Source organism: Paroedura picta, chromosome 3 (assembly GCF_049243985.1).
Source record: "Paroedura picta isolate Pp20150507F chromosome 3, Ppicta_v3.0, whole genome shotgun sequence".
Taxonomy (NCBI): domain Eukaryota; kingdom Metazoa; phylum Chordata; class Lepidosauria; order Squamata; family Gekkonidae; genus Paroedura; species Paroedura picta.
In genome coordinates this window covers 79883881-79891539 of record NC_135371.1, presented here as the reverse complement: position 1 = coordinate 79891539, position 7659 = coordinate 79883881, and the positions used below count along the sequence as shown (strand labels likewise).

The 7659-nt window shown below is 44.8% G+C and overlaps 1 long non-coding RNA gene across 1 annotated transcript; it reads left to right on the top strand.

Annotated features, from left to right (window-relative positions):
- The first annotated feature begins 486 nt into the window (after positions 1–486).
- LOC143831178 (uncharacterized) lies at positions 487–7311 on the top strand. The gene is made up of 3 exons (XR_013228759.1): positions 487–568; positions 5517–5613; positions 7238–7311. It is a non-coding gene; the product is annotated as an uncharacterized LOC143831178 (long non-coding RNA).
- The last annotated feature ends 348 nt before the right edge of the window (positions 7312–7659 follow it).

Below are 7659 nucleotides of genomic sequence, written 5' to 3'. Positions count from 1 at the left end.
AGAATTCTGCAATAAAAGGAAAACATTTACTGCTGCCAAATCCAACCAATTCTAAAATGGCAACATATTCAATAGATTCTTTGATTTCGGTTACCGTGTGGTTTTCATAAAACCTCAAAGATAACATGGCATAAAGACAGATATTGTTTTTAAAAAGTGCCAGTACTTCTGTGAATGCTTTGGTTTAAAACTGCCCATATTGTTAATTCTAAGCTGAAAACAGATAGGGGTTGCATCCTTCAGACTGCAAAGGAAAGATAATCTTCAAGGAAGATTTACACAACCCTTTCACCTGCTGCATAATGGCCGTATTGACCAATGAGGCCCATCCTGCTTTTACACTCTGAGATGTCTAGGCACTCAGCATTGACCTAAGTCTCTGTATGGCAACACAATACTCTTCTGAGTCTGCTCTACTTTCATTGTCATCAGCTACTCAGAATGTTACCTCATAAGAGTGTCAGCACTCCTAACATTCCATTCACAATGCCATATAAAAGCTTTGTCTGTCGTTTTGGCCACTGAACTACTGATTGCCACAAGGAAAGCTTACTGGCATACTCCTAGGGTAAGGTGACCAGATTTTAACATTGGTAAAGCAGGACACCATTGACCGGGGGGGGGGTCTTTTTTTTTTTTAGTATATTTTATTATTTATTATTATATAAAGCATTTACAGAGAAATTGAGAAGAAAAAGCGACCAGCTGATATGGTTTGCCATCTCTTTTAACATACATATTCAGTTCCCATCACATATTATTCCTAATCTAGAAATTTTTACCATTTTTCTTAGCCAAGTGATTGTTAATACATATGAGAGTATGATCTGTTATAAGAATACATTCTGTTATTATCTTAACTGATATTAAGTCAGTCCCCTTCATGAATTGGCCCTGACCTAAAAGTTACTACTGCTGTCTTGTTAATGCCTATGAAGTATAGTTTGTCATCCTTTTTTAGCATACATATTGACATACATATTCAATTCCCATCGCATATTAATCCTGATCTAGGAGTTATTACCATCTTTCTTAGCAAAGTAGTTGTTGATACATATGAGAGTATAATCTATTATAAGGATATATTCTATTATTGTCTTAGATGATATAAAGTCAGTTCCCTTCATATATTGGTCCTGTCCTAAAAGTTACTGCTGCTGTCTTTCCCACAGGAAGTCAGGAGAGTACTCCATTGTTCAACTCATCCTTCAGGTGGTCGCAGAAAATGAAATTATGTTTTTTTCCATAGTAGAGTGTTTCTGATTGTCCTTCTGTCAGGGCCAAAGAAATCTCTTACTTGATTCTTGCTTGCAGTCGCCTTTGAGTAGGCTCTGAATACTTTGTCAATCTGGATCTCTTCCCCTGGTCGCACAGGAATATCTCCTGATAGCTTCCTGGTTGCTGTCGCTTTTGAATAGACTCTTTATTTTGCTGATCCAAATCATTTCCTGCTCTGAATAGACTTCCAGGTTTTCGGTGCTTTCCTTCCTTGAATCTGTTTTCCCAGGTTCTTCAAAGGTACTTTGGGTTTTTACATCTCTGGCTCTCTCTCCCTCCTGTTGATTAACTTCCAAACATTGAGTTTTCGTTTGATTTATTATTGGCAAAGCTGTATCAGCTGCTCTCTCTGGACCGTCGGCTCCATCCAAAAGCTCCCCCTTAATCCCACGGATTTCCTTTTCCATCTTATTGACTGCTTTCAGTATCTTTGAGTTCCCTTCACATAACAAATGGAAAAGCTGTGCCTTAGTTAATTTCTCCATAGTTCCAGGCAGTCACAAATTATAAACAGAAAGTCTCGTGAGGTCTCGCGGGAGCACGGGCGATCCCAAATTATCAGTTTGTCGATCTCCGTATCAAGTCAGCTACCCTCACTGAACTCTCTCTTTGTTTGGTTAGTGGGTATAATTAGCTGGGAGTCTCTCACTCAGCGAAAGAGGGAATTCACTTGTAAATTGGTTGAGGGGGGGGGGAAGAGCTTGTGGGAAAAGAAAGGGAAGAGCCAGAAAGCTTTCAATCCTTACTGTTGTAGACTTCAGCTTCTGTCAACGCTCCTGTCAATCTGGTAAAAGATGGTCTGGGAAGAATGTAGGGTCAGCTGGTCATTTCAAGCTTGTAAAGTTGTTTGCGACAAGGACGCCATCATGGCCTTGAGCACACGCCGCTATTAATCCGGGGAGTTCGGTCCCCCTACCTCCCCACGGATCTGTAGGACCCTCAGGATGCCGTTCCCGGTTCCTGGGGCGACCGGCGAGCAGATTTGCGTATCTGCTCAGGTCAGCCAGGTGCAAAAGCTCCTGACCCTCAGCATGGCTTAAGAACTGGACAGAAGTCCAGCTTTTTATGGCGTCATCTTCAGCTCTCTCTGGAAGTCGGGGGGGGGAGGGTTCTTGATTAAAAATTTGGTCTATATGGAGCAACAAAAATGCTATATGGAGCCGGCCGAGAGAAGGCTTGGGAGAGCCTTGGGGGGCGGGTGGGCCTGGCCGCCTTCTCTCGGCCGGCGGAGCGGCCTCGCGGCGTCTACAACACCGCGAGGCCGCTCCGCCAGCCGAGAGAAGGCTGGGGAGAGCTTCGGGGGCCGTTCGCCGTTTGGGGAGGGTGGGGGTGGTGGGAGCCGGCCTTCTCTCGGCCTCCGGAGTGCCCTCGCTGCAGCGAGAGCACTCCGGAGGCCGAGAGAACGCCCTTCGCCGTTTGGGGAGGGTGGGGGTGGTGGGAGCCGGCCTTGTCTCAGCCTCCGGAGCGCCCTTGCTGCAGCGAGGGCTCTCCGGAGGCCGAGAGAACGCCCTTCGCCGTTTGGGGAGGGTGGGGGTGGTGGGAGCCGGCCTTCCCTCGGCCTCTGGAGCGCCCTCGCTGCAGCCTTTTATATATATATATATATATATATATATATATATATATATATATATATATATATATATATATTTCAACATAAGTACAATTTGCCAGGAACTCCCAGATGTCCCTCCAAAAGTGACTGCCTCTCTTACTTGGAACCCATTTTAGATAGTATGTTTACATGGTGGGAGTTTATGGAGTATGGAGAACAATTACCAGCATTTAAAATAGAAAAGGATTTATTGAAAAATCCTGCACAGCAACAGTTTGAGCAAGGAACACAAAGAAAAGGGGCAAACATGCAGCCCTCTGTCCCCCCACCCTTATACATACCCTACCTGTTGTTAAGACAGGCTATGTTAGTGATCTAAAAGATCCCCTTAACCTTTAAATCCTTGTATTGGCTGCTGACCCTTCTGTTAGTTTCAGATGGCAATTACCGTATCTACTCACATATAAGCCGAGTTTTTCAGCACAGTTTTTACAAGCTGAACTTTTTGCAAGTAACCTAGTTTCTCCCAGCCAACTATTGCCTTCTGCAAAGATCTTGAAAGCTGATCTTCCTCTGGCAAGTTGCAGGACATCAATGGTTTGACTGAGGGGTGGGTTTTGGGGTGCTTTGGGATTTACTGTTTCTTTCTCCTTTTATCTGAGGGGCAGCATTGTTTGCCTTTTCTTCTTGGGGTTGTGTTTCTTTTAAAAGTTGATTTTTACAGTTCTTTCAGTTTTCAGTATTACAGTTTTTTATTTCAGTGTTTTGTTCTGGGGGGGGCACTGTAGCCCCCAGTTTGGTAGCTGTTATTGTAGTACGTTGCCAACTTCAGGTACTATTGTTCTGCTCTGGTTTGCTGGCCTGTTTTGTTCTCCTGCCCTGCCAGAGCTGTTCTCACAGAGCAGTTCTGTCAGTGTTCTCTTAGGGTGTCTGTCATCAAGAGAGGAAGGGAAGGCAATTGTAAGTTGCTTTGAGACTCCTTTCGTTAGTGAAAAGGGGGATACAAAAACCAGCTGCTATTCATCCTCTTGACTTCTCTGTATTTGTTGTGGGGGAGGCTGGATGGGAAAGCCTGTGATGATGGAGCATGATTAAGCCACCCTGTAAATTTACCAGTAGCCTGCTGCATTTCTCACCCTCGGCTTATATGCGGGTCAGCTTATATGCGAGTATATACCGTAAGTCATGGGAGCTATTGTAAAGGAGGGGGGATCAGTTAAATTCCCCACCCCTACACAAATGGACTTGCTCAGTTACACTACTTAAGATGGCAAAAGAGTGAGGTAGGCCTGATTTTGTCCAGTTTCCCATCCTTAAAGTAGCCCCTTTTCTGCATGACATTTTGTCCATCGTGCTCTCCGAATCATCGGTTTTTCAGAGTTCTTTGAAGGACTGCTCCCTCCCCCCACTTCTCCCCCTCTTTTCCTTCCTTACCTCTAGTGTCAGGAGGGCTGCCATGTTTGGAGGTCCTTCACTGCCTCAGCTAGACAACCCGCAGCTCTTTGCTGTGGGGCTCATTTGGGGCTCTCACAGCACTGCAGCTGGGCTGGCCTTCACAGGCAGTGGTACTGTGGCTGCCCCGGCCTCTGCAGGCACCACCTCCACAGCTAAGCCAACCTGCATCAGTGCAGCTGCCCTGGCCTCCACGGGTGCCGCCTCCATGGCTGGGCCAGCCTGTGATGCCATGGTTGGATCGGCTTGTGGAAGTGCCACCTCTGCAGCTGAGCCGGCCTTCACCACTGCAGCTGCCCCAGCCTCTGCGGGCAATGCTGCCATGGCTGTGCCAGTCTCCTTGGCTTCCGCCATCACCACTGGCTGCCTCCATCTTCTGGCATGCTTGGGGGCAGGACTTACGGACATCATGTGCATGAGTACTTCCATTTCACTGAGCCTACCAGAAGATGTGTTCCACATCAAAAAGACTAACAGCTGGGTAGGGCTGGTTCAGGACATGTTCTTGCAATATAAATGTTTTGAAAGCAATTTCAGGATGTACCCAAAATTAAATCTGCTCAGAATAGAGCCTTTCTTTTCTTTCATGGTCCAGAAATGGGAGAAGTTGCTTGCAAATTGGTGTCACCCAGACAAGAAGAATGTACTGAGGAAATAGTAAGGCAGTGGGCAAGATAGGGAGAGGGGCGAAGGCGTAGATAAGAATGTGACAAGAATAGCCGATATGGCCAGGATGGTTAAGTAATGAAATGGAAATGGTCAGGGCTGTAAGGACAGGCCCGAGTTCATGTTTACTTCTCCCAACACAAAAACAAACAGCCATAAATTGTCAAGCCTTCCCCCAATGGATTTGTGATATCATCAAATTGGCTAGTCTCTTCCTGTTCGGGTCACACCAAAGCAACACTGAGCCAAATGGTCAGGTATGCACATCTTTTCTATTACCTGGCGAAGACACTTCAAAGTTGCCTCACTGGTTATAAATGGAAATGGTTTCTTAGACCAGAAGCCTCATTCTCACAGATCCCAATTTCCATCGAGAGGGACTCTGCTGGTGTGTAAGGTACCTTCAAGGAGAATTAGAACTACCTGAACCTCATCTGTCTCCCAGCTTTAGGGGGAGACAAGAATAGACAGTGTCTCCCTTTGCTTTATGTCACACAGTATACCTGTATTGATTCTCTGGTTTGATGTATCTCAGGATTTTTTTTAATAGATCCTTTTCCTTTTTCAGCCATTCAGCCTCAGTGTTTATTGGCTCTCTGCAATCAGTAGGACCCACCAAGGTTTGACGGGAACTCCCCTCAAACCATCCTTACAAGGACACAAAGGTGAAATAGTAACGGATATTCAAAACTATTGAATGATACCAAAAATAAACAAGGTTCTGATCAGTCAAAGAAAAGATGGAACAGTGACCTTTGTGGTTCTATAAGTAAACAATGAGCACAGAATATGCAAGATGGGCTGCAAGGCAGAAGGAGGGCAGGTGATGTGGTGAATAATAGGACAGCGCTTGGAGAATGAATAAGCAATTGTGTCACAAGGTCAGACCTGAATATTCTTCTCTCTGAAAGTCCATAGATAATTTGTTCAAGGGACCAGAATGGGAAAGCAATGCCTGAGATTTTTGGACAAATTGTATCCTTGTCTCATATTTCAAAAACTGTTTAAAATTCCACAGCAGAAGACTGGAACAAAAGTTGAATGTTCTGTGACCAGAATAGCAGGCAATAAAGAATCAAGTCTCTGTGTAGATGCCGGGAGCTGATGACAACAGGACAGGACAGACAGGGTGCAATTGTTTTATGGACTCTGCCTTCTTGGAATATCTGCAAAGTGGCTCCAGTGTTCGGAGGAGGAGTCAGATCAGGCCCTACAGCTCTGCTCAGCTCAGCATTGCTCCATATCATTTTTAGCCATTGCATGCACTTCTAATTCTGTTGGGCTAGAAATGGTAGCAGTGTTCCACAGAATCCCTGATTGCTACTGTTGGAACCCAGTGGTGATCTGAATGGCACACCATGTATTTATAGTGGCTGCATGCTGCTTTTTAGCCACTGGTTTGCACAACAGTTCACAATAACATTGTTTTAGATAGATTTAGGTGGGTAGCCATGTTGGTCTGAAGCAGCAAAACAATGTTTGAGTCCAGTGGCACTTTGAAGGTCAGCAAGGTTTTATTCAGTAATCATTTTACGTTATGATGGAACTACTAAAGGAGATGAGGTTTTCTCCACATGTGCTTATCTGTCTGAGAGAATTTCTAAGGCAAAAAGAGATGATGAGGTTCTTTTAAAAAATCTTTGGGCTATCAGGTGCTCTTAATGGTATCAAATGAACTCAGTTTGATGGTCAAATATTGCAGCTCCTGATTTTGTACTCCCTTACTAATCGTAGTTAGCCCCAAAGTGGATTCAGACTAGGACTGTGAACTCTGAAAAATGTCAGGAGACTTGGGGGAAAATGCCTGGTACAGGTGGAGTCTGGGTGGGTTCCTCCATGCCCATCTTGAAATTCTTCCAGTCACCCAGGACTGCTGGATGGAGGGTTCACGAGCCATGATGTCACTTCAAGATGTCACTCTAGGAATTTCCCCAGTCTCGAATTTCTCTTCACTTACCCACTGGACATATGCGGCTAGATCCTGCCTGCCCAATCCAGTCAGTTTAAGGTGAAATTGACCAATAGCATGCACTGGGGTTTTTGTATATAAGTTGGGGTTGGTTGTGGGTTTCTTTAGTTAAGTTTTGCTTTTTGTTCCATTGTGCTGGGGGTCACAATAAAGAGCTGAAATGAACTCCCAGTGTCCTGGTCTCTAAACCCATGCAGATCTAACCACACACACATTTCTTTATCCCACTGTGACTTTTGGGGACTAGGTTTGTAAAATTTTAAGTACAAAGAACTCCCATTCCCACCTCCAATTATCTGTCTCTAACCTTTGTTTTATAGATTGAGAGACTGTTGTAACTTGGTAGCAGCATTTCCCCAGTCAACAACAACAACAACAACAACAACAACAACAACAACAACAACAACAACAAAAGTTTGAATGTCCAGAATGAAGCTGCTATGTTGGAATTCATTTGTAAATCTGACAGTATTTATCTTGCCTTGTCAATTCATTGTTCATTGTGATACAGTCACCTCAACTCCAAATCCATCTTTTACCCTTTTGAGCAGGATCTATCTATACTCTCCATTACCCCACCCTATCCTGGAGCATCTGCTGCTTTTTGCCCCATTACTGGAGCTTCCACTGGCCTCCACTGCTACTTTTGGCCACAGTAGTAGGTTACCAGCTTTGGGAGCGTTCATTCTGCCCCCCTGAACTGAACTCATATGATCTTTGTCTAAGCTGTCCATTCATCCCA